This window comes from Drosophila miranda (assembly GCF_003369915.1).
Source record: "Drosophila miranda strain MSH22 chromosome Y unlocalized genomic scaffold, D.miranda_PacBio2.1 Contig_Y1_pilon, whole genome shotgun sequence".
In the NCBI taxonomy this organism is placed as follows: Eukaryota; Metazoa; Arthropoda; class Insecta; order Diptera; family Drosophilidae; genus Drosophila; species Drosophila miranda.
Window position 1 is genome coordinate 3,196,707 of NW_022881603.1, and position 21,870 is coordinate 3,218,576.

General features: G+C 41.5%; 1 protein-coding gene and 1 pseudogene across 6 annotated transcripts in view; both read right to left on the reverse strand.

The window, feature by feature from the left end:
- The window catches only part of LOC117189757 (protein MTSS 2-like), an 87,206-nt gene that overhangs the window by 45,344 nt on the left and 19,992 nt on the right, over positions 1-21,870 (reverse strand). The window lies entirely within an intron of this gene.
- On the reverse strand, positions 5,407-7,210 carry LOC117189758 (annotated as a pseudogene).

Consider the following 21,870-nt stretch of genomic DNA (forward strand, 5'->3'; position numbering starts at 1 on the left):
TCAATTCTCTTTTACGCTGCCTTCGCCTCCGAAATGCTCTTTGGCTTCGTCAATGCCTCGGTCAGCGTCGAGTCGGTGTGAAAGCATATCAGTTTCTGCGTGCCGAAACCGTAGGGCAGCGTGGTCGCTGATGTCTTTGGCGCGGCACAGTGGGGACTCAGCCGAAATAGTCAAACAATTGTATGAGTGCTTTAGATAAATTTAATGTACGCATCTAATAGAGAATTTGCCAATCGAATTTTCAAGATAGTTTTAGTTTAGGAGATATAAGAACTCAAAGTTTAACATTTTTTCAGTGTTCATTTTTTCCGCTCCAAAGACATCGGCGATCCGCGACCACCGGTTCGACGGTGCTGAGGCTCGAAACTTTGAGTGCTTATATCTCCTAAACTAAAACTATCTTGAAAATTCGAAATTTCCCTCTCTCCCCCTCTCTCCTTGAGAGCAGCGCAATTATGCGTAAATGCAGATGAGTGAGTACGTTTAGGGCAGACCGGCAACGCGTCCGTGTCCGAGCAACAGCTCGGAAGACTAGGGCTCGGCAGAGCGGCAGAGGCAAGGAACCAAGAAAGCTTTAACGGCATTTTTTGCAGGCGAGCGCTTTAACGACTGAGAAGATCCTGAGTAAACAATTATTCTTGGGCTACAGCTAATTCCGTTTAAAAATAAAAGCCAGCTGATAAACCAATCAAGAAAAAACTATAGTATGAGCAATAAGTTGACCGATATCAGGGCTGTGTTGTATGCCACATTGTGGTTCACACTCTTAAAATAGGCATTGTTTCAGGAAAATCAACAAAGCTTGGAACTTGGATAGTGTTTTTATCGGTGGGAAATGGTTTGCAAGTCTGAGGGTTTCCACTCTTAAAATGTGACACATTCCTTTGGAGGAAGCACTTTCGTTTCGGCACTGCTTCTCCTTCGTAAAGCAACAATCAGATAATCCACTGCTGGAAACTTTCTTATCCACTCCATATATTTATGTACGAATGTTTGTCTTTCGTTCTCCCCGGCCCCATAAGTTCTAAGGGGATTCCGGTTAAACAAATAATATTACAGCTGCATATAAGTGTGTGGGACAGAGAGAGATCTGCTATGTGACTTGGGCTTCTGCCAGATTTATACGGTACGAGGTGTCGTCGTCTCTAATGCCGCAAGGTAAACGATACTTTGTAGATGGCAATTGTTGTGCTTCCGAGAGCGCCGAGAGCCCCCATGACTTTACACTTTCACCGGCAACAAACAACAACAACAACAACAACTGTGAGCATCTGTGGCCAGCCGCCAAGAGTCGAGATGTCTCTCCGTTGGTGGATCTGGGGTGGATCAGGGGCCTGGCTCCAGTCGAGCCAGTTGGAAAAGCGGGATGCTGCGCCGTTCGAAAAGAACGCATAAAACGATGATGATAATCTAAAGATCAAGTTTTTTATGTTGCTCGAACAAAATCGACAACGTCACCACGCACACATACACAAGCATTTATGTGTGTTTATCTGCATGCACACAATGCGAGTATGTGTGATTTTCTATCTTTAGCGTCATCTGTGCTTTGCCTTGCATTTTCATTCCATTTGATGTTTTTTTCTGGGACTCGGTGAGGGCATCTGCTTTTCCTCTGCCCCACAAACACACACAGTCTCGTATGGCGCGTCATTAACCCAAATTTTCTATGAATAAAATATAGCGCAAAAAGGAAAATACTCAATGTTTATGGTGGAGCAATATTGAGCGGATTTCTTGTTTTTTTTTGGTTTTTTTCTGTTTTCGAGTTTTGTTCTCAATTAATTGAATAATTCGCAGCTCGTTTCGAGGGCTGCTGAAATGCGTCCAATCTATTGGATAATAGGCTGTTAGCCTGATAACCTGATTGATAAGGTTTCTGGTTATGCTTCGGTTGTGTTATCTAATCAGCAGGGACTCGGGAAGCACAATCGATTTGCTTTTGCCACACGTGTTGCAAGCTATGTACTATCGGTCGCAAGACAGTGAGAGAGTGGGAGTGAGAGGTAGAACCAACCAAAAAGTAGAACAGAAAACATAAATATTTCGCAACAACAAACGCCCACAAATCTGCAGACACCACACAACCGTATATGTTTGCATGTGTGTGGGTTCCCTCTGGAAATAAACTTTCGGCATTTAGCCGCGTTTAATCGATTTGTGCATACATTTGTGTACATATGTACGTATGTTTACACATGGCGGGGCACAGAACATATGTACATATCTACTTTGGCCCCACAGCCCATGGGAAGAGAGAGAGCGAGACAGGCGATACAGAGATATGGCATTGCCTTACAGCATGTTTCGGGCTATATTAAGAGATTTTCCACTCGCATGATCATGATAAATCGATGAAATTAGCATCTGCCTGTGGGAAAACTTATTAGAATGTGAAAATATTTCACAGGCAAATGAAAAATGAACTTGTAAAGTCACAGATTTACATACCACAAAAACATACGCATGAACCTCGAAAATTGATACTTTCTGCAAAGCAGTGAAATTTATAATAATTGTAAAATAGACTCAGGGAAAAAGAGTTGAATATTCTGTTAGTATTCAAATCACATACATATGTATTTATGTAAAGGACAGTGTATCAAGCAGTTAACACTATCCCATCTAAATTAACATTTGAACTTAAGATACCATCGATAAGACCTAACCGATATAACCAGACTTAACCGATGTTTAAAAGACCTAACCGATAAGGGGTTATCGATATGGGAGTGGGTTGTTGGAAGTAGAAGCAGAAATTGAACAAACAGTCGGAAGAACAGACTCATTAATTGCACATCTTAAATCATACACTTTGTACTCTTTTTCGAAAAACACTATTAATAAACGATACATTATTATTAATCTTACATTTGGGGTCTCGTCCGCGTCGAACACAGAGCTCGGAGTGTGAAAAATTAGAAGAGTTTTTCTAATCAATTACCGAAAACTTTGGGGGGCTGTAATTTAAATTATTTATTTGGCGGGGCGAAAAACTTGATACGCTCGATCTAATTCAAGGTTGGCGAACACCTATATTTTCTTCACAATTCAAATCTCTTACTCTACCTAACCTACGGTGGCAAAGCGGGGCGAACTCGCCAAGAGCGAGAGAGCGAGCTTTTATTGCGCTCCCGCTTTGCCCTAGCCTAACTTACACTAGACTTCATAATTCAGATCAATAACTAATAATTGTGGCCATGGATGGAAGGTCACGCAACACCGGCCCCGTTGAACGCCTGCATCGGCTTCAACACATTGGGAGCGGCGCTAATTTGTGTATGGGCCGCCGAAAAACCGCTCCAGTGCTAGTTCTTATTTCGACGACCCTGACCATGCCGTCCTTTCCTGCGTGCGTGGCGATGACCCTCCCCACGAGCCACTCCTGAGGCGGCAGATTGTCCTCGGCCACGATGACGAGGTCTCCTTCCTCGAGGTTCGGTTGCTGCTGGTGCCATTTGCCCCGAATTTGCAGCCCCAGGACATATTCGCGGGACCATCGCTGCCAAAACGCTTGTCTGACTGACGAGACAAGTCGCCATCGCCGCAAGCAACTGAGACTCTCTTGGTCCGGAGTCCGCAGTGCTGGGGGGGCCATGAGCGACCCGCCTGTCAGCAGGTGCCCGGGTGTTAGGGCCTCGCCGTCGCTTGGATCTTGGCTGATGGCTCCCAGCGGCCTCGAGTTCATTATGGCCTCGATGCCGACGAGGACTGTGGCGAGCTCTTCAACGGTTAGGAGCGCGCTGCCTACCTCCCGTAGGAGTAGGCTCTTGGCAGTTTTTACACCTGCCTCCCATAGCCCTCCCATGTGAGGAGCTCGCGGCGGTATGAACGCAAATTCGCATCCGTTCTTTGACGCGAAGTCGCGAATTGCGTCTCCTTGCTCCTTGAGCCTGATCCGCAGAGCGCTGAGATGGCGGCTCGCTCCGACGAAGTTCGTCCCGTTGTCGCAATGAACGACTTGGGGATATCCTTGGCGTCCGACGAACCTTTAAAAAGCCAACAAAAAACAATCAGTGGTTAGATCGGAAACTATTTCTAGGTGAACCGCCTTGGACGCAAAACAAACAAAAAGCGCAATGTATGACTTGTATGGGGGCCTTCCGCGAATTTTCAATGTCGTGTGCACTGGTCCACAAAAATCAACGCCGCAAATTGAAAATGGGCGGAGAGCACGGAGTCGATCTGCGGTCCCCATGAGTTGCGTCAGCAATCGAGGCTTGCATTTAAAACAGCGCATACACGATCGAACTGTCTGACGGTAGACCTCCTGAGCGTTCATTATCCACACGCTCTGTCGAAGGATGCTCACAAGTGCTCGTGGGCCGACATGAAAATTCGAATGGTGCAGATGACGAATTGCGAATAGCTTCGCACGAATTGCGAGCGCTTGGTCAAAAGCAGAGGAAACTTGGCATCGTATGATATAGGAGCTTTGGCTAGTCGCCCCCCACTCGCAACAACGAAAGGTTGCACCAAGTCCCTGTGTCTTCATGGATGAATGGGTTCAACCGCTGAAGACTAGGACCAATTGTAGATCCTTTCCTAACCTTTTCAATTTCTCCTTGATACTCGTGATGCTGGATGATTTCGACAATTTTATAAAAAGCTTCATTGTATTCGGTCGGTGAGATAGTTTTTTCGAAATTTAGGCTTGGGTCTTTACATTTTCTTATAAAGCGGAACACATACACGAACACTCTAAGCAGTTTGAGGTGTGACGAGAATCCCTCGATGACATCTAACAGCTCCGAACTTCGCTCAGCCGCGGTCAACCCGACCGCAGTCTTCCTCTTTTCCAGCTGAAGATCATCGGAGTGTTCGAAATGAGCGTTCTTGGGCCAGTTTTCTTCTTCCTCTTTCAGAAATGATGGTCATTCGAACCAAATTGACTGAACGATTTCGTCGACGTCACAACCTCTTGAGACAATATCTGCTGTGTTCTGTTTCGTGGGTACATGCCGCCACGTAGCATCATCTGACCACTCTTGAATCTCAGCCACTCTATTTGAAACGAAAGTCGACAACGACGATGGATGAGACCGGATCCAATGGAGAGTTACCTCTGAATCCGACCAATAAACGACTCGTTCAATGGGCACGTTTAATAGGGGTTTGATTCTGTGACAGAGATCTGCGAGAAGGTGAGCGGCACATAACTCAAGCCTTGGGAGCGTTTTGGTCTTGAGCGGCGCTACTTTGGATTTCGAAGTCAACAAGGATATTTTTAAACCTTCTGCAGTTCTGCTACGTATATAGACGCACGCTCCATACGCTCTCATGGAGGCGTCAGCAAAGGCATGTATTTGAACCGGTGACATCGGATCGGAATACACAAACCGAGATATGGATATGTCTTCCAATTGAGATAGTGTATTTTTCAACTTATTCCACGCTGTTTCCAAATGCAGCGGGATCGACTCATCCCAATCTAGTTTGTGGTTTATCTGATTTTAGGTGTGTCATACAAATTCGACCCAATTCTTTCAATGCCTCATTGATATCTCGAATGCGAATTCTTTCGCGAGCGTTGTTGGCCTGACGACGTTCTTTTTCTCGAATCGCCTTAACAGCTGGTTCTGCGTCATCATCATCATCCGCCGAGGAGCAGTATCGCCGTGGTCTTTTTGATGATTTTGAACCCTGCGAAAGTTGTTGCAATTGGGTTGCATTTAATGATTCTATAGAGCTTGTTGGTTTTGTATCGGAAACATCTAAGCTAGTCAGGTTCGAGGTGGTGCAGACTGCTGCTATAGTGTTGGTTACTGTATGTTCCTTCCGTTTTTTTGTTTGTTTAGTTGTTGATGTTAATGAATTTCGATCTGTTTTTAAATGCGCCAATCCATCTTCACCAACTGTTTGAACTGATGTTCCAGCAGCTCCCATAGACAGAACTTCATGAACAAGTGTATTGGACGTGTTGGTAACAGAAGAGCTTCCACTTCCTGCGGTGGTGACGTTTAAAAGATGCGAAGGTGAATTGGGAACAAACGAAGACATTGCATCTATATTGTCAATTGATGCCACGTTTGTTATAATTTAGGGCTCACAATGATTGCGCAGTACGTTGAGTGCATCATCTATTCTTTCTTCCATGCGTACTCCTTGAAATACAGAAGCCATTGTATGTAAACTAGTTACAGGAACCATGTCGTTCGCGTAGCTCGAATTTGTGCCACCATTTAACACAGAATGGCCCCACCCTCCTGAAGCAGTAACAGACGGTTCCCCAACGGATTGGGTCAAAGGGGGTGGGGAATTTACGGGCGTAGAAGGATTTGAACCGAAACTACTAATACTTTGATCAGCTACATTAGCTGGTAAATACATTTGTTGCCTAATGATGTTGCCGAAGAATTACCAGCTCCAGCCACTTTCACATTAACTCCAGAACTAACTCTAGTGAATGTATCTGCACTCTGCACCGCAGGACTGTTTTGCTGACTGTGATGGGAATGGGCATGAGAATGTGAAGTGTGATTGAGCGAATGATGACCATGCGGCCCAGCCGTGGATAACGAACTATGCTGTGCTTGTACTACTTGGCTTTGATTGTGTGCCTGTGGTGAGTTGAATATGGCTGGTGGATGGACAGGTGGTTGTCCGCTGATGCTAGGCAAACTACCGGCACTAGCTCTAAAAGAACTCATCGGCGGAAGAGAAGTTGACACTGGACCACTTTCGCTACCCATGTTGATTCCAATACTTGTTCCACTCGACAACCCGTCCGCATTATGCACTTGTTGGTCCAAAGTATGACAAGTCAATGGAACAGTATTTTGATAAGAGGCTTGTCCCATATAATTATTACCACTGTTCATTTGGGATGGACACCATGCACCGCTACTCGTAACAGCTGAATCAAAATACTGGTCAACCGTTGTCGTATTAGGAAATCAATTGTTGCCTCCATTGGCGTCATGGATAGAGTTAAAATCAATCGGATACATGCCATTTTCTACTCCAAGGTTTCCGTAAGGTGAGTGATACCCCCCTCCACCTCCACGGTCAGTTCCGGCTGTGCCCGTTGGTTGTTTGTTTGCTATTTTATTGAAACAGTTTTGAAACACTTCATACAAGTGCATTGGCTCGTCATCACTGGTAGCCATATCTGCACCACAATTAAAGACGGAGGTTTGGCAATGGATGCTAATATCCAGTTAATTGAATTTTATACTATGTTGGGAATCCCTTTTGTTGCAGCGAGAGTACCGATGTAGAGCCACATCCTATGTATACGTACATATGTATATAGTTAAATATCCGCAACTCGATTTTAAGTTTTTTAAAAAAGACTTTTATTTTACAACTTAAATATCTTTATGTCACAAGATTTAAATGACTTCCCCGACTTGACTTTGGGTCTGCTTGTCTCAAACGGATCTGATCTCTCTGCTGCTGGCTAGTTTCCATGAGCCCTTCTCTTGGAACTCCCGACTCTGGCTTCGGGCGTTGCTTTCCTCGGCTGCATCTTCGTGTCGGTGGCGTACGTGCCTGGATCGATATTTGGGGATGCGTCGGCTTTGATGAAAGGCATCCACTGCTGGCGATCGGTGTTGCATTACATGACGGAGCTAGGAATGTGATCCTCCTTGGTTTTAAGTCGAGCTTTGATTGGTCCTCATGAGTGGCGTGATTCTAAAGAATCGATTTCTCGAGAGTGGCGTGATTCTAATGTTGATGAAACAATGTGGTCCATTGTTTATATTATGGGGGGCCCTAGCTTGGAGTATGGGAAGAAACAGTTATTGATTCTTGAGTGGGGTCCTGTTACTTGTGTGGATGGGGTGGATGAATTGTACATAAACATAATGTGTATGGGATGTGGGGAATAATGGATATGTCACTCCCCCAACGTTTGTTATTAGCCTGTGCCTAGGCGATTACCCTCGGGTATAGTGACGGGGTGTCAAGTGCGGTGGCTGAGGTTGGTTCCTCTTCTGCTTCTATTATAGGGTTAATACATTTAACCGTGACTCTTTTAGAAGTTTTCTTAAATTTAACAGCTACATAACTTAGTAGTACTAATATAATTATGACAAATGAAATTAGTAGACTTATTTGTAATAGGTTACTATATTTGGTGTATTGCATAATTATTTCATTAGTTTAGACATACGACAGTGGTTTTATTTTAGTTATGTTGTTGTTGACATAAACATTCTGGGCAAAATCTAACATTGTGTTTGATATTGTAAATTCATTTAATTGGATTGAACAGTTGTAGATTTTTATAATGGTATTTCCTTCCGCTATGATTTCTTGGTTTACACAATTCTGGTTTAGCGTTGTTTTTGGAAGATTCCATGTGATTAGTATATTGGGTTCAATAAAGTTTATTTGAAAGTTTTGAAAAGTTTTGGAATATGGACATTTAGTGGGAATTTGCATTAAAATTCCTTTTATACAATTGTCATTGGTTTTCAATCTAGTTTCTTTAACAAATACTTCTTCATTTGTTATGTAGTACTTGTCGTATGTCATATCTGTTAACATGTTATTTAATTCGTCTGGATACGGAACGATTTTATAGATTGGTACTTTTGTAATGTCTTTGGGAATGTTGGAAATTATTAGAATTTCGTTGTTATCGGATTTTAGCCATGTGGAGGTTTTTATATTTAGTATTTTCTCAGAATTTATTTGTTCCAGGTAGTCTTGTTTTAATAATTTTGGATTAAATATACCGAGCCTAGTTAATTGCATACCTAGTTCTATATCTTCGATATATTCTGTGAAATGTTGTAGATTGAATATCAAAATTTCTATTTGTTGATTCCTGTCTTTTTCTTCATTTAGTTTGTTTATAACGTTTATTCCGCTATTAACTGCATCTATTACCAAATTTAGTTCATTCATTTGAATGCTATGGCTGGCTAAATTTTCTATTTTTTGTTCCAAATCGACTTTATCTTCCTGATCTAGTGTTCCAAAGAGATATTTGTAGGCTGTTCCTACTATATTGATTAGGCCTCTTTTATTTCTTTTCGTTATTTTTAGCCCGTTCATTTCTCTTTGCAATTTGTCTACTAGATATTTTATTTGGATTATGTCCTGGAGTTTAGTGGCTTGCATTAATAAATTTTGGTATAGTTCTTCGGTTTTAGTTACATTAACAGTTAGATAATGGTATTTGTAATTGATAGGTATGTTAATCGATCCAGTTTTGAATATCATATATCCGTTTTGGGATTTTATAGGATTTATTTCTATGTTTTGGCCCTGTGCTTTCAATGTTGGGTTTATTTAGTTGGGTGGCATAATCAGGTGAGCCTGCATAAATGAATATATCAGCTGGTGTCCTATTTGTGGTATTATGTTTGGTTTTATGATTATAAGTATAAAGAATTAATTCAAACTTCGTGAATCTATCTTCTGGGTTATCCTCGCTAGATATTATTCTTAATTTTTCATTTACTGTTTTATGAAATCTTTCTACGTCAGATATTCCATTTTTGCTGGAAGTGATCTCTATTTTGACGTTTTCCGCATTCAGCCATGCTTGCAATGCTGTGCACATAAAAGCTGAATCTTTATCGGCTTTGATTTCAATTGGTTTGCCCATCTCGTTAAAAACTTTCATGATGGCTCTTTTTGCTTCTAACCAGTCACGACTTTTTACTTCTACAAGAGTGGCAAACTTCGAGTATACGTCAATACATGATAGGAACTGTTGGTTACCAACCATATAGAAATCTATGACGTATTTCTCTCTGATGTTCAGTATTTCCGGTGTAGTTTCGAATGCCAACTTCGTATTTCTATGCTCTGTTTTGGCAATATTACAAGTAGAACATTCGTTTATGATTTTTTGGATTAGTTTTTGATAATCCGGGTAATAGTAATAGCTTGATTTAATAGCTTTGGTTATATTGTTAGAATTAATGATTTCTAAATAGGCTTTTTGGAATGGAGGAAAATCTATTTCGTTATGGAAATATAATGCGCTCTTTTTGGTGCATAGATATTCCTTTATTATATCCTTCGCTAAGGTGTTAGTCATTTCCTTATACGTGATCTTGATGATTAGCTTGTGAAAATAACGAATTGTTTCTACCTTATCTTCATTGCCTTTTATTAGCTCAATTTGCCGATTGTAATAGTTAATTGGTCTTTCCGTGATAGCAATGTGATTTAGATTGTCTTCCTGTGCGCTATGTACAGTTGCACCAACGCTATTGGAAGCTTCTCCAAGGAGATTTTCATTAATCTTTACCCTTGATAAGGCATCAGCTACATGATTTTCTTTGCCTGGTAGATATTTCATTTTAAAATCAAACTCATTCAGTTTTATTTTCCACCTTTGTAATTTCATATTTGGCTCCTTGAGGTTGTTCAACCAAATCAAGGGTTTATGATCGCTTTGTATCTCGAATGTTCTACCGAACAGGTATGAACGGAAATACTTGGTTGCCCATACGATCGCTAATAATTCCTTTTCGATGGCTGAATAGTTTATTTCATGTTCATTTAGGGTTCTGCTAGCGTAGCAGATCGGTTTGTGTTCTTGTGACAAAGCCGCTCCCAATGCTATGTTACTAGCGTCGGTTGTTACCGTGAACATTTTGTCAAAGTCTGGGAACGCAAGGATAGGGTCTGAGGTGATGAGTACTTTTAGTCTCTCAAATGCCTCGACGTACTTTTCTTCCTTGGGGTCTATGACAGCTCCTTTCTTTAGTTTGAGTGTCATGGGTTTTGCTATGTTTGCAAAATTAGGAATGAATTTCCTGTACAACCCGCACAGACCTAAGAATGACTTTATTTGTTTAGTCGTTTCTGGTATTGGAAATTTGACAATGGCAGAGATTTTGCCTGGATTTGGTACTATTCCTTCAGTAGTGACTACATGACCTAGGAATTCAGTTTCCTTTTTCATGAATTCACATTTATCCATTTGTAGCTTCAAGTTGGCGTCTCTCAACTTTCCAAATACTCTCCTTAGTGACAACAAGTGTTCTTCCAATGAAGTGGAAAATATAATGATGTCATCTAAGTATACAAAGCAATCTTTGAAGATTAACTCTTCTAGCAGATTGTTCATACATCTTTGGAAGGTAGCTGGGGCAGTGGTTAGCCCAAAGGGCATACGAGTGAACTCGTAATGTCCATGCTTAGTGGAGAACGCAGTTTTGGGGATTGAGCTAGGTTCCATGGGTATTTGATGGAAACCTTTTGCTAAATCGATTGTCGTAAAATACTGACATTTACCTAGTTTGTCTAGGATTTCATCCATTCGTGGAGTTGGGAATTTGTCCTTAACTGTTATTTCATTTAGACTTCTATAGTCTACTACCATTCGATATTTTTGCTTTCCTGAAGCATCTATCTTCTTCGGAATCATACATATGGGCGAGCAGTAATTCGACTTTCGAATTATTCCCTGCCTGATCATATCTTTGATTTGCTGGTTTACCTCCTGATCATGTATCTGGGCATATTTTTATGGTCGTCTGTAGACCGGGTCTTCATGTTGAGTTTTGATCTCGTGCTTGATTGTACTTGTGAAAGTCAAATTGTCACCTTCTCTGTACTGCACATCCTTAAACTCATATAAGACCTTCTTTAACTCTTCCCTCTCTTCGTCGTTTAAGTGTTCCAATCTTAATTGATTACATTCCCTTAATTCACTGTCTAGAGCGGAAGCGAAGTATTGATCTCCCTCTGGAGATGGGTCAAGGCACTTAGGTGCGATCTTGTCTTCTTTTGTAGAGGGATCAGTGCACTTCTGTGCGGTCTTGCCGGCTTCAATAGCTTCTCCACTCTGAATGATTGGGTACGACCTAGCTCCTAGTGTTACAGTGTCATTTCTGTAATCGATGACGGCTTTACTTGCCATCAAGTATTCTCTTCCTAATAAAATATCATAATTTTCGGAAAAGTTATGTATGTAGAACTTTTGTTCGGACGGACATGTTTTGTTCGCATTCCTCATTATCCACTTAGTTAAACGGACAGGTTCCTTGATGGTATGGACCGTAAGGTTATCGTCTTTTATCTCGGAATCTGTATAATTTTCTTTCATGATGTTGATCGATGATCCCGAGTCAGCGATACACCTTAATATTCTTTTATTAATGGTAATGTTTATATAGGGTCCTCCTCGGTTTCTTCCGAGGCGGCTTGATGAAAATTTACGTCCATCTTCGTTTGGCCACTCTGGCTCTCCCTCCCTCTTTTAGTAGGTTGGTTGGGTCCACTCCCACTAGCTTGGTTTTGAGATATTTGCTGATTGAATGGATTCTGAGCCCTACATTGATTCAAGGAATTTTTGAACTCATTGTATAATCCAGGATTTTGGGAATTTTGATTTTGATTTGTTCGATTAGTCTGACCTGTTCCAGATGAACTCTGAGTTTGATTGTGATAGTTAGTAGTATTATAATTTGGATAATAGTTTCCAACATTCTTTCGATTTGATTGAGACGATTTCGATTGATCTTTATTTGTACCTGAATCTGTTGTACTAGCTTCGTACAATCCTTCTTCTTGTGCTGCCTTCTTAAGATTAGACAATGTGGTAATATCTTTTCTTGCTAAGGTCATGAACATTCTGTCAGGAAGTTTTCGAGTAATGACATCTTTAATTGTGTTCTTCAAAGCGTTTTTATAAATGACATTATTTTCTGGTATGTTTTCTAAGTTTAGCTTATTGTTTATTAATAATGCTTTTATCTCTAATTCTTCTATAAACTTACGAAGACTGCCGTTGAATCTGGTGGTGTATAGTTGTCGTAAGAGTTCTTCATATGGTGTGTGATTTTTGAGCTCGTTGATCAGCGCCGTCTTCAGTTCGAGCCACGTGTTGGGTTTTATCATTTGCGATATGCGTTGTGCCTCTCCTGACAGTTGGATCTCGGTCGCTCCAAATAGGATCCTTTGTTGGCGAAGATCTTCAGTTGGATATAATCCGCATACATATTCGATTCGTTTGATAAATGAGCTTAGCTGTCCAGATGAACAGTCATAGGCAGGTATTTGTCTGATCGACAGCAGTGCCTGGTTCAAGTGGATTTCGCTCAATGATAGTGGTGGTAACGCCATGTTGTTGGTGTTGATTGGGTTTTGTTTTGTTTTCAGTAGTTTTTAACTTTATTTTGGTTCACTTGTAAGTTTTTTGATTTTGTATTTAGTGTTTCACTGTTCTTGGTGGATCACTATCTCCGCTTACTTCAGTTCACTTAATTTTAGTTTTGCAAATCGTATGTGCTCGTAACACATAGGTTCTTTGGCGGATTTCACAATTTTATTAACGATTCCGGGATTACGTGATCACAGTAATTAGAAATTACACAAGCTGACCATTACCGAAATATAGGAGTTAATTTTAAATGAAATCCTACCGACTGCGCCAGTTAAATATCCGCAACTCGATTTTAAGTTTTTTAAAAAAGACTTTTATTTTACAACTTAAATATCTTTATGTCACAAGATTTAAATGAATTCCCCGACTTGACTTTGGGTCTGCTTGTCTCAAACGGAACTGATCTCTCTGCTGCTGGCTAGTTTCCATGAGCCGTTCTCTTGGAACTCCCGACTCTGGCTTCGGGCGTTGCTTTCCTCGGCTGCATCTTCGTGTCGGTGGCGTACGTGCCTGGATCGATATTTGGGGATGCGTCGGCTTTGATGAAAGGCATCCACTGCTGGCGATCGGTGTTGCATTACATGACGGAGCTAGGAATGTGATACTCCTTGGTTTTATGTCTAGCTTTGATTGGTCCTCATGAGTGGCGTGATTCTAAAGAATCGATTTCTCGAGAGTGGCGTGATTCTAATGTTGATGAAACAATGTGGTCCATTGTTTATATTATGGGGGGCCCTAGCTTGGAGTATGGGAAGAAACAGTTATTGATTCTTGAGTGGGGTCCTGTTACTTGTGTGGATGGGGTGGATGAATTGTACATAAACATAATGTGTATGGGATGTGGGGAATTATGGATGTCACTATATATATCTTGTGTAAAACAATTATTTTTCAATTTCAGTCCAGGACAACTACAGGCAATATATGTATGTTTATTATTACATTAAACTTGTATTTAAAATTGACGAATTACATAAGAATCGTTTCTTTTAATTTACACATTGTAAATATACTTTTTATTTACTAATTTTAAAACGTTATGAACATTTTCAATATACTTTAAAAGATTCTTTACCTAGCATTCACCTTGCTTTAGTTTTCGTGTGCTCAGGAACGCCATCTTTATTGTTCCTAATGCTTCATCAGAGAGGCACGAAATCAAATGATTAAATTTTTCGATCACCGGTATGCTGTGTTGGACAGAATTTCGCTGCCGTTGCAAGGGAAGTTCTTGTACCGAAAAGTAAAAACGCAACCATTCATATGTACGGTTTATTTGTGACTAAAACAATTCTCTGCTCGCAGGCAGATAGAGACCGAAACGAAAGGGAGAACAAAAAGGGAGATAAGAGAACGTCGCTTCGTTACGTCTCTCACTCATACATACGTCTACATACTCGTATGTCTGTCAATACATGCGTGCATTGCTAGAGATGGTCATTCTTCAACACCCTTTCTCAATGCGTGCATGCTTACAAATTCTATTTAACTCAATTTAAACTTAACAATTTTGTAAATTCGACATGCTTTCTCTTAGGGAGGTTCTTGGTCAAGATATCTGCAATCATATCTGTTGTACTAGCATACTTTAACTTAACTTGACCTTCTTCTACAATCTGTCGTACAAAGTGATATCTAATATCAATATGCTTGGTCCTTGAGTGATGCACTGGGTTCCTAGCCAGCTCTTGTGCGCTCAGATTATCGCCATATAAGGTAGTTGAGGTAGCTTCATCTCCACAGCCAATTTCAATGATTAAGCGACGTAAGAATATGGACTCCTTACACGCAGCCGACAGTGCCATGTTTCTGCCTCCGTGCTGCTAAGTGCCACGCTGCTTTGTTTCTCAGATCGCCAAGAAATTGGGCCACCTGCCAAAAAATAAACATAGCCCGTATACGACTTCCGGTTAGTTCGATCGCCGCCCCAATCCGCATCCACATATCCAGTAAGTGGCTGGTGACACCCTTTGTAGTGTAGTTTGAAGTTCATCGTCGCTGCCAAGTACCTCAGAACGTGCTTCACACCAGCCAGATGCTCTGCGTGCGGATCTTTGTTCCTCTGGGCCAGCTTTGCAACTCAATGCAAAATGTCCGGTCTGGTTGTGAGTGCCAGCCACATCAGCTCACCAATCATGGATTGATACATGACAGGATCAACCTTTTGACACTGCTCATTAGTACAATCCACCTGGAACCCCGCATCCAACGGAGTAGCCACTGGTCTACATTTGTCCATGTCGTGAGCTTGCAATAGTTCCTTGATGTATTGCGAGTGGCCTATGGTGATAGGCCCAAGCTCACCTTCACGGTGCACCTCCATGTTTAAAAACAGCTCTGGAACACCTTTGTCGATACATTCGAACGCATTTGAAATAGCCGATTTGATACCGAGCATGTCCTCTTTGGACTGGCATGCTATAAGTAAATCGTCAACATATACCAAGATTAACGATAAGTTACCTTTCCCTCTCTGCTGGTAGAGGCAATCAACGCTACTGATCAACGCCTCCTCGTAGGATACTGGAATCTTTACGTCGCTGGCAACCATAGCACCAAGAATGTTGTACTCCTTTCTCGGACGGCCAGGTTTGCCGGTCCGAATCAGCCTTGGTCTGCCAGGTCCAACGCGAGGAGCTGACTCATCTGACTCAACCTTTTCTGTTGCGCTCTCGTACCCATCAGTACCGCTGCTACTGGGATTCTCCCCGTCAACGCTTGCACCATGGCTGCTGTCTCCACCGCTGCTGTCTCCACCGCTGCTGTCAATGTCATCAGTATCGCCACCTGACTGCATGCTAACTTCTGCCTTCGGAAGTTCGAATGTGACTGTATCCTTGTCGTCTTGGATCTAGTCAAAGAGAACATCTCGTCTCTCAATCACCTGATGAGACACAGGGTCATACAGTCGATAGCCTTTAGCCGCTACTGAATATCCAACCATGCGATATTCTTTGCCTTTTGGTTGAAGTTTACTCTTCCTTGGACCCTTGTCCAAAGCTACTGCAACGGAGCCAAAAACCTTTAGATGACCAACAAAAGGTTTCTTACCAGTCCACGCTTCCATAGGCGTCATACTGGTCAGCGCCTTGGTCGGTGATCGATTCCGTACATACACAGCTGCGTTGACTGCCTCAGCCCACAAGGATTCGCCTAATCCTGACTGGACCAGCATACATCTTGACATTTCCACCAGAGTGCGGTTTGCCCTCTCAGCAACGCCGTTTTGCTGTGGAGTGTACGCCACTGTCAGCTGCCTCTCAATCCCATTAGTTTTCAGAAATTCATCAAACGATTTGTTGACAAATTCACCGCCATTGTCGCTCCGGATACATTTGAGACTTTTTCCCGTTTGCCGTTCAACCAGGGTTTTGAACTCGACGAACTTCTGGAAGACTTCATCCTTTGTCCGCAGGAAATACACAAATATACGCCTTGATTTGTCATCGATGAAGGTTAGAAAATACTTTGATCCAGCAAGCGACTGTGTGCCAAAGGGCCCGCACACATCTGCATGAACTAGTTCCAATATATCTTGAGCTCTACTGGTGGTTGCAACAGGAAATGGTTGCGCATGAATCTTGCTGACCATACATGTTTTGCAATTCATATTCGCCGGGAAAACCATATTTTCAATGCCGCGCACCATTCCTTTGCTGATCAAATCTTTCATACTGCTGATGTTCAAGTGGCCGTACCGTTTATGCCACAGGGCACCATCAGCCTTAACCGCCGCAAAACAGTTGTTTTGTTTTCCTGGAAACATATACAAGTTTCCAGCTCTGTTCGCCTTTACAATGCATTCGCCATTTTGGATAACTCGTGCATATTCTTGTCCAAAAGTGACGAAACACTTATTCTGTACAGCGCTGCTCACCGAGAAATAATTTCCATTTATTTCGGGCACATAGAGAACATTCTTTAACAGCAGCGTGCATATCTCTGTCTTCAGCTCTACTTCCCCTTTTCCTTCAGCTTTTAGGAAACCGGAGTCAGCCAGACCAATCATTTCTGTGTGTTTCTCGAACTTTGTGAATAACTGTTTCTCACAACACATGTGGCTTGTGGCACCACTATCCAAACACCACATACTCTTTTTATACCCGATACTCAAAATGAGTATTGGGGCATATTAGATTTGTGGAAAAAGTGGTTGTGTGTAACGTCCAGAAGGAATCGTTTCCGACCCCATAAAGTATATATATTCTTGATCAGCATCAATAGCCGAGTCGATTGAGCCCTGTCTGTCTGTCCGTCTGTCCGTCTGTCCGTCTGTCCGTCCGTCCGTCCGTCCGTCCCCTTCAGCGCCTAGTGCTCAAAGACTATAAGAGCTAGAGCAACGATGTTTTGGATCCAGACTTCTGTGATATGTCACTGCTACAAAAATATTTCAAAACTTTTTCATGAATTCACATTTATCCATTTGTAGCTTCAAGTTGGCGTCTCTCAACTTTCCAAATACTCTCCTTAGTGACAACAAGTGTTCTTCCAATGAAGTGGAAAATATAATGATGTCATCTAAGTATACAAAGCAATCTTTGAAGATTAACTCTTCTAGCAGATTGTTCATACATCTTTGGAAGGTAGCTGGGGCAGTGGTTAGCCCAAAGGGCATACGAGTGAACTCGTAATGTCCATGCTTAGTGGAGAACGCAGTTTTGGGGATTGAGCTAGGTTCCATGGGTATTTGATGGAAACCTTTTGCTAAATCGATTGTCGTAAAATACTGACATTTACCTAGTTTGTCTAGGATTTCATCCATTCGTGGAGTTGGGAATTTGTCCTTAACTGTTATTTCATTTAGGCTTCTATAGTCTACTACCATTCGATATTTTTGCTTTCCTGAAGCATCTATCTTCTTCGGAATCATAGATATGGGCGAGCAGTAATTCGACTTTCGAATTATTCCCTGCCTGATCATATCTTTGATTTGCTGGTTTACCTCCTGATCATGTATCTGGGCATATTTTTATGGTCGTCTGTAGACCGGGTCTTCATGTTGAGTTTTGATCTCGTGCTTGATTGTACTTGTGAAAGTCAAATTGTCACCTTCTCTGTACTGCACATCCTTAAACTCATATAAGACCTTCTTTAACTCTTCCCTCTCTTCGTCGTTTAAGTGTTCCAATCTTAATTGATTACATTCCCTTAATTCACTGTCTAGAGCGGAAGCGAAGTATTGATCTCCCTCTGGAGATGGGTCAAGGCACTTAGGTGCGATCTTCTCTTCTTTTGTAGAGGGATCAGTGCACTTCTGTGCGGTCTTGCCGGCTTCAATAGCTTCTCCACTCTGAATGATTGGGTACGACCTAGCTCCTAGTGTTACAGTGTCATTTCTGTAATCGATGACGGCTTTACTTGCCATCAAGTATTCTCTTCCTAATAAAATATCATAATTTTCGGAAAAGTTATGTATGTAGAACTTTTGTTCGGACGGACATGTTTTGTTCGCATTCCTCATTATACTCTTAGTTAAACGGACAGGTTCATTGATGGTATGGACCGTAAGGTTATCGTCTTTTATCTCGGAATCTGTATAATTTTCTTTCATGATGTTGATCGATGATCCCGAGTCAGCGATACACCTTAATATTCTTTTATTAATGGTAATGTTTATATAGGGTCCTCCTCGGTTTCTTCCGAGGCGGCTTGATGAAAATTTACGTCCATCTTCGTTTGGCCACTCTGGCTCTCCCTCCCTCTTTTAGTAGGTTGGTTGGGTCCACTCCCACTAGCTTGGTTTTGAGATATTTGCTGATTGAATGGATTCTGAGCCCTACATTGATTCAAGGAATTTTTGAACTCATTGTATAATCCAGGATTTTGGGAATTTTGATTTTGATTTGTTCGATTAGTCTGACCTGTTCCAGATGAACTCTGAGTTTGATTGTGATAGTTAGTAGTATTATAATTTGGATAATAGTTTCCAACATTCTTTCGATTTGATTGAGACGATTTCGATTGATCTTTATTTGTACCTGAATCTGTTGTACTAGCTTCGTACAATCCTTCTTCTTGTGCTGCCTTCTTAAGATTAGACAATGTGGTAATATCTTTTCTTGCTAAGGTCATGAACATTCTGTCAGGAAGTTTTCGAGTAATGACATCTTTAATTGTGTTCTTCAAAGCGTTTTTATAAATGACATTATTTTCTGGTATGTTTTCTAAGTTTAGCTTATTGTTTATTAATAATGCTTTTATCTCTAATTCTTCTATAAACTTACGAAGACTGCCGTTGAATCTGGTGGTGTATAGTTGTCGTAAGAGTTCTTCATATGGTGTGTGATTTTTGAACTCGTTGATCAGCGCCGTCTTCAGTTCGAGCCACGTGTTGGGTTTTATCATTTGCGATATGCGTTGTGCCTCTCCTGACAGTTGGATCTCGGTCGCTCCAAATAGGATCCTTTGTTGGCGAAGATCTTCAGTTGGATATAATCCGCATACATATTCGATTCGTTTGATAAATGAGCTTAGCTGTCCAGATGAACAGTCATAGGCAGGTATTTGTCTGATCGACAGCAGTGCCTGGTTCAAGTGGATTTCGCTCAATGATAGTGGTGGTAACGCCATGTTGTTGGTGTTGATTGGGTTTTGTTTTGTTTTCAGTAGTTTTTAACTTTATTTTGGTTCACTTGTAAGTTTTTTGATTTTGTATTTAGTGTTTCACTGTTCTTGGTGGATCACTATCTCCGCTTACTTCAGTTCACTTAATTTTAGTTTTGCAAATCGTATGTGCTCGTAACACATAGGTTCTTTGGCGGATTTCACAATTTTATTAACGATTCCGGGATTACGTGATCACAGTAATTAGAAATTACACAAGCTGACCATTACCGAAATATAGGAGTTAATTTTAAATGAAATCCTACCGACTGCGCCAGTTAACTATCCGCAACTCGATTTTAAGTTTTTTAAAAAAGACTTTTATTTTACAACTTAAATATCTTTATGTCACAAGATTTAAATGAATTCCCCGACTTGACTTTGGGTCTGCTTGTCTCAAACGGAACTGATCTCTCTGCTGCTGGCTAGTTTCCATGAGCCGTTCTCTTGGAACTCCCGACTCTGGCTTCGGGCGTTGCTTTCCTCGGCTGCATCTTCGTGTCGGTGGCGTACGTGCCTGGATCGATATTTGGGGATGCGTCGGCTTTGATGAAAGGCATCCACTGCTGGCGATCGGTGTTGCATTACATGACGGAGCTAGGAATGTGATACTCCTTGGTTTTATGTCTAGCTTTGATTGGTCCTCATGAGTGGCGTGATTCTAAAGAATCGATTTCTCGAGAGTGGCGTGATTCTAATGTTGATGAAACAATGTGGTCCATTGTTTATATTATGGGGGGCCCTAGCTTGGAGTATGGGAAGAAACAGTTATTGATTCTTGAGTGGGGTCCTGTTACTTGTGTGGATGGGGTGGATGAATTGTACATAAACATAATGTGTATGGGATGTGGGGAATTATGGATGTCACTATATATATCTTGTGTAAAACAATTTTTTTTCAATTTCAGTCCAGGACAACTACAGGCAATATATGTATGTTTATTATTACATTAAACTTGTATTTAAAATTGACGAATTACATAAGAATCGTTTCTTTTAATTTACACATTGTAAATATACTTTTTATTTACTAATTTTAAAACGTTATGAACATTTTCAATATACTTTAAAAGATTCTTTACCTAGCATTCACCTTGCTTTAGTTTTCGTGTGCTCAGGAACGCCATCTTTATTGTTCCTAATGCTTCATCAGAGAGGCACGAAATCAAATGATTAAATTTTTCGATCACCGGTATGCTGTGTTGGACAGAATTTCGCTGCCGTTGCAAGGGAAGTTCTTGTACCGAAAAGTAAAAACGCAACCATTCATATGTACGGTTTATTTGTGACTAAAACAATTCTCTGCTCGCAGGCAGATAGAGACCGAAACGAAAGGGAGAACAAAAAGGGAGATAAGAGAACGTCGCTTCGTTACGTCTCTCACTCATACATACGTCTACATACTCGTATGTCTGTCAATACATGCGTGCATTGCTAGAGATGGTCATTCTTCAAAACCCTTCCTCAATGCGTGCATGCTTACAAATTATATTTAACTCAATTTAAACTTAACAATTTTGTAAATTCGACATGCTTTCTCTTAGGGAGGTTCTTGGTCAAGATATCTGCAATCATATCTGTTGTACTAGCATACTTTAACTTAACTTGACCTTCTTCTACAATCTGTCGTACAAAGTGATATCTAATATCAATATGCTTGGTCCTTGAGTGATGCACTGGGTTCCTAGCCAGCTCTTGTGCGCTCAGATTATCGCCATATAAGGTAGTTGAGGTAGCTTCATCTCCACAGCCAATTTCAATGATTAAGCGACGTAAGAATATGGACTCCTTACACGCAGCCGACAGTGCCATGTTTCTGCCTCCGTGCTGCTAAGTGCCACGCTGCTTTGTTTCTCAGATCGCCAAGAAATTGGGCCACCTGCCAAAAAATAAACATAGCCCGTATACGACTTCCGGTTAGTTCGATCGCCGCCCCAATCCGCATCCACATATCCAGTAAGTGGCTGGTGACACCCTTTGTAGTGTAGTTTGAAGTTCATCGTCGCTGCCAAGTACCTCAGAACGTGCTTCACACCAGCCAGATGCTCTGCGTGCGGATCTTTGTTCCTCTGGGCCAGCTTTGCAACTCAATGCAAAATGTCCGGTCTGGTTGTGAGTGCCAGCCACATCAGCTCACCAATCATGGATTGATACATGACAGGATCAACCTTTTGACACTGCTCATT